This window comes from Sinocyclocheilus rhinocerous, unplaced genomic scaffold, assembly GCF_001515625.1.
Source record: "Sinocyclocheilus rhinocerous isolate Xijiao unplaced genomic scaffold, SAMN03320098_v1.1 scaffold2021, whole genome shotgun sequence".
Lineage (NCBI taxonomy): Eukaryota > Metazoa > Chordata > Actinopteri > Cypriniformes > Cyprinidae > Sinocyclocheilus > Sinocyclocheilus rhinocerous.
In genome coordinates, this window is record NW_015662687.1 from 185,015 (window position 1) to 195,747 (window position 10,733).

Genomic DNA, 10,733 nt, shown 5'->3' on the forward strand with positions numbered 1-10,733 from the left:
TAATATATATATATATATATATATTATATATATATTATTTAACATCCATATTATCAGTCAGTTTTATGTTAATGTTAATGTTGTTTTATGAGGAAATCATCTCATTTATCCAACCTCCTCATCTTCAGCTAAGACATCAATAAAATGCATTACGCCAAGGCCTGGATTACAGTATTGAGAGCTTTGGTTAAAATTCATAGGAGTTTTGATTTGCCAATTCAGTCTTTGAGGGAATAATGGGAAATTAATGTTTAATCCTATTAAGATAAGGATGTGTTCTTGGACGCGCCTCTATCTGCATCTCCACAGCGACCATCCACCATAAATTGAATTCCTTCTATGACTGCAGAAGTCTCTGGCTTCCCTCAAGTCATTACCAAACCCATGACCAGCTCAAAACATACAATATTGTTATGATAGGGTGCTTATCTGATTTCCAAATGGAAATCACGTGCGAACTAAATCACTCTGAATAACAGCTCAGATAGTTTTAAAAGGATTTTGCCTCACAGCGATAAGTAAAAGAAGGTGCATTTTTAGATGACAAATCTGTCCTCGGTGATATCATCCACATTACATTAAAACAGCTTCTATGATGCTGAAAAGGGAATTTATCACAGATCAAGGCAGGACATGTTCACATAAGTTTGTAAGTCCCATGTGGCTGAACTGAGAGAAGTTGTTTTATCAGTCCCTCGGCTTCAGAAGGTGAAAAACGGTCAACAACAATGAACTAAACTCGTAAAGTCGTAAACAGGTTACATTTCTTTCAGATGACCTAAAATACATGTAGATCATTGGTTAGCTGTATTGATCTTGTTTATGGAAGTGTATTGTCACATTTTTGACCTCAGTTATTTGATCATAAAAGTATAGCTTCATTATGGGGTTTACTATTGCCCGGTTTTCCTGTGGCTCCTGAGTCATTGGTCACATGGAATTTACAACTCAGGAGATTGTCTCAAAAAACAAATGTGCACAGAACTGAGTAAAGACGGCAAAATTTACATTACATACCTCCAGCTGAGAAACTTCCATTCAGATGAATGGGAATGCTAACAAATAGCTTTCTCCAGGTATCTCGACCTCCTCAAAAATAACATACCTGTGAAGAGAAGCCATAAACATTTCACTCCACTGCCAATGGCACATTTCTGCATGCGTATCATGACTGCTATGTGCAATGACAGCAATCAATGAACAGCAAACCATCATCATTCCATAGAGGCTTTTATCTCTTCTCACACCACTTCCCGCTCTCATTGTTCAACCTTCAGTCTAATCCATCAAGCTTGTGGCTTGGATCCCCTCTCTCTATCTGGAAACTTCTATTGCAATACGGTCCATAAAACTCAACAACAGTTATTACCATCTCACAAAAGCATGGCTGAAGATCCCACCCTGTAATTAAATAGTGAACTGGGAAATGTATTAGCCCCTTTAGCACAGTAGCTTACATACATAATGAAGCATATCCCAAAACCTAAGTGAAGGACTCTCTGGAATGCTGAGAATGAAATAATGAAGGATAACAATGAGCTGCAACTGTAGAATAATAGTGTGATTAATTGAAGTAGATATAATGTGTTTTCATAGATGAATCTGGTTAAGTACTTGAAAGTTATCTTGTTTATATTGAAATTATTGCACATATGCATGTAATGTGTTTATAAATGAATAAAGAAGTATGGTGGTAAGTCTTGATTAGGGAATGGACAAGTACCTTTAAAACAGACAGAACACATTGTCTGTGTTGTTTTCTGTCTTCTGTAGTGTAAATGAAGTCCCCTTATTTACATATTACACAACTTGTGTTAGACAACTGCAGTGGATGAATACAAAGCCTGAATAATGAACCCTTTTAGCACCCTGTATAAAAACATCCAAAGATCTAAAAAAAACAGAGTTTCAGAAATGGCTTGTTCTAAGTTCTTTGAATTTGTGAGCCATCATTGAGTGTCTGTCAGATGAGAATGCTGAATTGCCATCATGCAGTCGGTGAGAGAGATCACTCTGATTGGCTGTTCACTATAGCGAGCCAGTGCACGAGAAGAAAAACGAACATGCTGAAAGCAAACGATGAAGTAAAAAAGGCAGCCAACAAAAATATATTCTAAAAATGTTTTGCTAATGTTTTCATTACGAAAACTTTATTTCTGAATGTTCTCAGAATGTTCAAAACCAAAAAAAAAAAATATATATATTTTTTTGTGCTAACATTTTGATAACATGGCCATCTGGGATAAAGAAAGTGAAGATCAACTGATCATCGTGATTCATATTCAAAATGGTAAGCAAGTGCTGTATTCCACAGTCTTAGTTTTTGTTTCCCTTTTTGAATGACGAACATTGACTACTACCACTGGCTGGTATAGACAGTTATTTCCTCTCACGCAGGTGCACAAAGTCCAGCTGTAGTCTTTGCGGTGTGTTCAAGTCAGGGCCATCCTTAGGTGGGTGCAACTGGTGCAGGGCTGCACCGTGCCCTGCGCTTGAGGGGGCCCCGCAGCGAGCAGACTGAGGGAGATCCCTTACCCCCCACCCCCCCTCGAAAGGACCGAGGGGGCCATGCTCCATACCTCGCATCGGGCCCCGCATCAGCTAAGGACAGCACTGGTTAAAGTGCAACTGTTTTGCCTAGACCAGTGGTTCTCAAAGTGTGGGGCGCGCCCACCAGTGGGGGTGCGGGCCATCAGCAGAAAAAGAGAAGAAATAAAACAGTAAACAGCCAAAGGACGTAACTTCGAATGGGAGATGGATCGGTTTGTGAAAGGGAAGAGAAAAGCCATAGATGAAGTCGCACAGACCCAGGCAGGTGCTGGTCAATCAAAAGCTAAATGCAGAAAATATGACGAGGCATATCTTGCTCTCGGCTTCACTCACCACTCACTGTGTCTATACCGGACGCTACAGTTGTCGCGTCGCGCTGCAACAGCTCTACACTGGACGCGCCAAAGCGACCGTTGCAAATCATTTTAACTTTGTGTCAGTATGTCATAAATAGAACAAGGCATCAGTTTACTGTCAGGGATTTGGCATGTCATGTTGCACCATGCCGCATCCAGTGTACACAGCGTCACTGATTATAATGGGTTCTACTGTATTTTGCCGCTCGCGTCTGGTGTAGACACGGTGTTTAATGTCATTGGTGAGGAGGAAAGCCTGTAACTCTGCATATTGCCTGAAGCATTGCAACTTTACAAACCTGTTGCTAAAGTTTATTTATTTGTATTTTTACAATGTGCCTTGATCATTTCCGTCTGGACCTGACATTTGGGCCAAATGTGGGACATTTTGCATTTTTTAAATGCAATAAGTGCAAAGTCTTATCCAATCTTTTAACTTGCGTCATGCGTTTAAACTTATCAACTTTTACATGGACTGTAAATCAACAGGAATTGCGTCAGTAATGCTAAACCACAAGTCCATCCACTTAGAGAAGTAGTCCCACGATAAAATGTGATTTAAACAACAATTTCAAATAATAATCATCTTACCACTTTATTTTAGTGCTTGAAACCCTTTGGAATGTTGACCTGGTGGTAAGTGCCTTACTGTACTTACAATGAGTCAAAATATTTTCTGTGGTATTTGACAGCATGTCACAGATACTGTCAAAAGAGCTTATCTTGTACTGAACCAGGAACATTCCTTGATCGTTTTCACACACTGCACTAGCTCTCCTCTTATTTCAACACTTCCTATGGCTCACAGTGAAGGTCAGACGTCTTGAACTATTTCACCTGTTACACTTTGTCACCAGCTGAATTTGAGCGTAGCAAGGGAAGGAACTAACCTCACTCTATGGAATACATTTACAACTTGAACAACTCCGCTAAATGCCACTGGGGCCAAAATCCACCGTTGCTTAGCGTGACTTATTGAAACGTAGTCCAGCATGAAATACCACCCACCATGCATTTCCCGTCTGTGCGGTCCATGTTCACAGCTTCTGTATTTTCTGGCCTCCAATGGCTCTCTGAAGTCATTTAGACCAAAACAAAATGGAGAAGAATGGGCACTTAAATAGGTGCCAGGATGTGTTTCATATGTATGCTTGATTAGCTTATTGTTTAGACTTCTCACCTCTGAGCTTTTCCAAATGAATTTACACACCCATTGCAGAATGTGTATGGTGCTTGACAATTTTTAAAAGTAAGAATGCTCATAAAAATTCCCTTCTGAAAAAGAAGTGCACTTAATTGTATTGAATGTGCACTTGTATTGTACTTCAAATCTTAAAAGTATATTTCTAAAAAAAAGGAAAAAAAACTGTACTTGCATACAATGTAATATTAATGAAATAAAAGGCCATGTAAGTACAATTAAAGAAAAAACATTCATAACTGTTTCTTAACACACATAAGTACACATTTTTTAAAAAGTGCACTTTGTCAAATTAAAAGTTTTACTTTAAAGTGCATTTTAAATCATTGTTTTAATAATCTTTTATAGTGCTTTAAAGAAGTACACTTATTTTGATGTGTTGATGTGTACTTGATCATAACTGTAAAAAAAGGGTTATTCAAAATTTAATGTTACTACATTGCAACTTAATTTACATTTTCAATTACAAATGTACTTTCACTGCATTTTCAACTACAAATTACAAATAAATTTAAAATACAGAACAAAGTTTCAATAGAAATGACATTAATGTATATTTTAGTTTACCATAAATGCTTGTCAGTACATTTGTCAGTACACTTTAACCATATTTCAAACTCAATAGAATTATGAAATTACATATAAGGATACTTAAGTTCTACTTAAGTGGGTCTAAAATGGACTTTAAACTTCAGCTAAGTTGAATTTAATATAAATTTTAACTACAATACATATTAGTTTACATGCAATCAAGTTACAGTTTTTCTCGATTGCTAAAACACTATAACCAGGCTTTTGAACTAAAATTTCAAAACCATAACGCCATTTTTCAAAAAGCACACCCATTTTAGATGGCAAAAAAGATGGCGGCGCCGGTGTATGTGGCTTGCCGTCGGTCTCGTGGTCTCATCTTTAGTTTGTTTGTTTTACTCAGTTTTACGTCCTATTTAACGCAGTGCGTTTTGTCATTACTGGTTTATGACAAATCAACGCTTTTAAGCTTACAACCTTGTACAAACGATCTATTGTTTCAAGCACGAAATGGCTCATATCACTCACCTCCTCCGTTTCTGATGTCAATACCTGGCTACCTTCGCCGCTGGCCGTGTTCCCTACCGGCGAGGAAGCGTCGGAAACGGCGCGGAAGACGGGGACGTGAAAAGACTTTGTGTCATTCCTGAAAACAGATTCTGTTCAACACGTGAAACAAGTAAACCATACCTGTTATTTCCAGTGTTTGCTGCTTCTTTCCATGGATTAAAAAAAAGAAAAAACTGTAATTTGTGCACAAAAGTTTTATTAACTAAACACTAACGCATAATTAATATAAACAAACAGACATATAATCACTCATACATGGGGGAGTTGAAGTGGATGAATGAAACCGTTAGAGAAACCAGAGAATGCAGTTATGGAAAATTAGTCATTTAACTGTCATGATACAATGAATTTGTGCCCACAATATGTGATTGTGTCCTTGAAAAAGACTCATGCTAAGTTCTCCAAGTGACTACTGTCACTGTCACTGTCACCTGTGACAATGATGTCATCAAGGTAGCATTGGGTACCAGGGCAACCCTGAAGTACCTGATCCATAGCTCTTTGCCATAAGGCCGGTGCTGTGGCAACACCGAAAACAAGGCTGTTATAGCGGTACAAGCCCTTGTGAGTATTGATGGTCAAGAACACTTTTGAGTCCTCCTCCATTTCCAATTGTAAATATGCTTCAGCCAAGTCTATTTTGCTAAAGAGCTGTCCTCCTGAAAGTGTAGCAAAAGTATCCTCTATTCTCGGTAGTGGATATCGTTCTGCCTGCAATACAGGGTTGACAGAGACTTTAAAATCCCCGCACAGTCTTACAGTTCCATTTTTCTTGGTGACAGGAACAATGGGAGTGGCCCAGGGACTCAACTTTTGAAAGTATTCCTTCAGCTTCCAACCGATCCAGTTCAGTTTCCAATTTCTGCAGAATAGCATAGGGAACGGGCCTTGCCTTGTGAAACTTCGGAACAGCATTCTCATCCAAGGTTATCTTCTCCTTGATATGCTTCAGAGTTCCTATTCCTGATTGAAACACCACTGCAGCCCCGTCCAGCACCTTTTCCAGTTCCTTTTGAGTGCACGGTGACACAGGAACTGTGACTTGCAGACTTTTTATAGATTTCCAGTTCAACTGCAACTTTCTCAACCAGTCATGCCCCCAAAGTGCTGGTCCCTCTGTTCGTACTATGTAGAGATCCAACTCACTCTGTTGATCATTGTACTTTACAGTCACGGGCATCACCCCTAGAGGAATTATGGGCTCACCAGTATATGTTTTCAGCTTGACAGGCGATGGCTTTAACTTAGCTGTCTTGAAATGTTGTGTACGGTGTATGTGGCTTGCCGTCGGTCTCCTGGTCTAATTTTCAGTTTGTTTGTTTTACTCAGTTTTACGTCCTATTTAACACAGTGCGTTTTGTCATTACTGGTTTATGACAAATCAACGCTTCTAAGCTTACAACCTTGTACAAACGATCTATTGTTTCAAGCACGAAATGGCTCATATCACTCACCTCCTCCGTTTCTGATGTCAATACCTGGCTATCTTCGCCGTTGGCCGTGTTCCCTACCGGCGAGGAAGCGTCGGAAACGGCGCGGAAGACGGGGCTGCCTTGCCGTTAAACTGAAGCTCTATCTGGCTCAGCAACGTGAGTCGCGGCCTTTCCGGGGTCTCCATGGGAAGGGTTTGGCCGGCAATTACTTCATTCGCTGGCGCTCCCTGGATCCAGTACGCAATTGGAATATTACATTGACTCCGTCTGTGGATGCTCTGTTTCCCGCTTACGGCTCGCCCCGGGTCCATCATGGAGGAGTGTGTTTGAACCATCTTCGTGCATTTTCCCGGGCACGGCTAATTTATTACTTTGCTAAATGCATTAGATCTAGAACAACATGTTAATGTCCCCACTCACCAGTTGGGACATACACTTGATCTTGTGCTGACATATGGCTTTTCTCTGTACGATCTTGAGGTATCTGACAATGGGTTTTCTGACCATAAATCTGTCATGTTTTCTGTTCCCTGGGTTTCTAATACTCATAAAGTCACTAAACTTACTCGTCAATCTAGATTAATCACCTCTACTACTAGCAAAGCCTTTTCATTAGCTTTTTGTGATGCTATTAAATCAGTAGATTTCAGTCAATGTGACTTGAGTGCAGAGGAGTTCCTGTTCAGGCTTAACTCCACATGTGTGGATGTCTTAGATTCAGTTGCTCCTGTAAAATCCTCAAAACTTAAACCTAGATCTGAGCCCTGGATTGATGACAACATACGCTCTCTGAGGCAGATCTGTAGGAGAGCGGAGCGTAAGTGGAAAAAGGATCGGCTCCAAATTTCCTTTGAAATTTTAAGAGATTCATTATTCAAATTTCAGAAGGCAGTCAGAGCAGCGAAATCCAGGTATTTCACGGCAATTATTGACAAGAATTACCACAGACCTAAAACTCTTTTTACTGACGACGACGTGATGGAGGAGGAAGAGGAAGAGGAAGACGTGATGAAGGAGGAGGAGGAGGACGTGGTGAAGGAGGAGGAAGAGGACGTGGCGGTGAAGGAGGAGGAAGAGGACATGGCGGTGAAGGAAGAGGACGTGGCGGTGAAGGAGGAGGAAGAGGACGTGGCGGTGAAGGAGGAGGGAGAGGAAGAGGACGTGGTGAAGGAGGATGTTTGGTTTTTCAGCAAGAGTGAATGGTTTTGAGTGTAGAGCTTCATTTTGACCTGAAAATAGGATGTTTGGGGAATTGGGTGAGATGTTATGGATTTGTGTTTACTGTTTTGAGAATGAGAGGCATAGTTTCAAGAAATGTGTTTAAGCAATCGAGAAAAACTGTAATGCAATTAGGTAATAAGTTTTAAAATATGCTAAAGATTTGTTTTTTTCAAGGTTTGCAGTTACTTTTTTTTATTTCATACTGCTCTGAGTAAACACAAATCATCCTGTTTAAAAGTTTATTGACCATACCCATAGTATCGGTATCAGTGACTGTTAAAAAAAACAAACAAAAAAAAACACTTTTTGATCTTATTTTTCAAGTGTTAAACATGTTACAGATTCTGAGAGGGAAATGCATGTATGGTGAGTTGCAGAAGGATCCGTGTGTCAGGATGAATAGGTTGAAGAATCAGAGCACATGCAGCTCCAGTCTTTAAAGTTCTGCTAACTGCATTTAATATAAATTTAAATACATTTTAATTTAATTGCTATTAACATGCAATTAAGTGTCCGAAACATTATTCAGTTCATAATTAAGTATATTCTTTTAACGTATATTACTTCCATAATAAGTACTCTTTATAAAGCTATACTAAAGTGCATTTCTTTTATCATAATTTTCTGTGGCCCTTACCAAAGCAGAGATACATTTATATAACCGTTGTATGTTTCTAGATTTGTAGATGAATGACTGGAAACTCGCCAAAAAAATTATCCATTACAGTTTTCTTCTAGTTATATATTTGTTTTCCATTCATAAAGGGCTCCTCTAGATGTTTCTGAAATATGATCCTATCCTAAAAACTTTGACTTGAAACCTAATTGAATCCTAATAGCAAAATTTTCCATCTTCAGAGCATTTTTTTTAACATTTATAAACAAAAACACAACTCAGTTGAGACACTAATGCCCTCATTAATACTACAAATATGATCCCATCATATCTTCAAAAGAACACAATGAAATAAAACACTAAATATATCATGTTTAAGGCACACAGGCAGAAAGCTCCATTCAGAAGAAGGATGCAGTGAGCTGCTGCTGGCGACAGTCCAGCGATGCTGTTCTTGTTTAACTGGCTGAATTACACTGTATTGCTCTGCCTTATTGCTGCTCAACTAAATCCACTGATATTGTTAGCTAAATTATGGTGGCTAATGCTGGTTGTCTTATGAGGAACAGATTGCAGTGCAGCAGTGCGGTGCTCTAATGTAAACCATGGATACTCTTTTGATGTCAGTCCTCTCTTTGATTGTGCACAGGATTGGTCTGTTCATGAAAGTGTTCATCCACAAACAAAGCCAATCCACCTCAGTGTATCAGAAGCAGCTGTTCCATTTGATGCTGGTGAATGAAAGCTCTCTGCTCTCATGAGTTCAGGTGCAGCTCTGACTGACGTGAAGGTCAACCCAACACAAGCAGCTGGATAAGAGTTCACATGCTGTTTTTATGGGAGGAAGTATGATATCAAAGTCATGTTGCATGCATCAGGGTGGATCAGAGAGTGTTGAAATACATTTTGTCTGTAACTGTTTTTGCAATATGTGTATGGAATAGCCAACAGAAACTTCTCCTCATCACCTTTTACCACTCCAAATCGCAAATAAAACTGAAAACAAATATCGAAAGGCATAAAATATATGATTACCACTCTAAAAACATAAACGACAATATTGCGCAGAGAAGTCAACTTGTACTGTCCCATCTGGAGGGTGGTGGTCATATAACCCTTCTGAAAAAGAAAGTACTCTTTAGCATCCTATATGGAAATGCAATTTCATATATTGATATATCAAAAGTGATATTGCCATATATGTTACCTGTAAGGTGGTATATAATTTTCATATACGTATATTCTTTTGGGTTGATGAAGATATACGTTTACAGCATATATGCATAATCCCCACAGTAAAATTTGGATGCAATATGTACATATGATAATAATAGCTATATGATGATTTTTTATATGGTATTATACTGTATGTAGCAACCATATATGTCAACAATATATTTTATTTATATACGCAACTATTTTCTTATATAGTATCAACATGTACTGATGGGTTTCATGTCCAAAAATGTATTGAATATACATAAACATACATATTTGTATTGGCAAGATATACAGTATGTTAATATATGAAATTGCTCCAATTTCTAATAGATTTCATATAAGTTTTTACTTCATATGACAATATATTTAATGTTTGGAAAATTATTATATGCACATATATTACATTTGCGAATGGGATGCCTTTAGTAGCCTACTTATGGAAATAATATTCTTTAAAATAATATACTTTAAAAGAAGTGCAAACTGAATGCAATATTTTTGGACACTTAAATGCATGTTAGTTGCAATTAAATTAAAGTAAATTATAGTTTAAACTTATATTAAATGCAATTAACTGAACTTTAGAGCATATGCCGAATACTGATAAGCATTTATGGTAAACAAAAATATACAAGCAATTTTTGTAAACTGAAATATTCTTTAATGTGATTTATAATAAAAATTGTATGTCATGCATTGAAATGTATTTGTAATTATACCTTTTTTAACCCTTGTGCGGACTTCGGTCACTTGACCGGAGAATTTTACATTTTTAATTTTTAAAAATCGTAATTTCACCAGAATGGTACGAAACTTGGTTAATTTTATGGCACTCGGTATGTGAACACAAAACAAATTGAGGGCATGATTCGAAAAAGCTAAGTGGTCGTAAAAAAATAGTCACACTCATGGTCTTTGGTCAAAAATGTCCGACCATAGGAAATGAATGGGAAATGGGGAAAAAATACAGAACATTTTTGTGTGTACAATCTACAAATCCCCCACAATGCAGAAAAAAATTGCACAAATTGCAC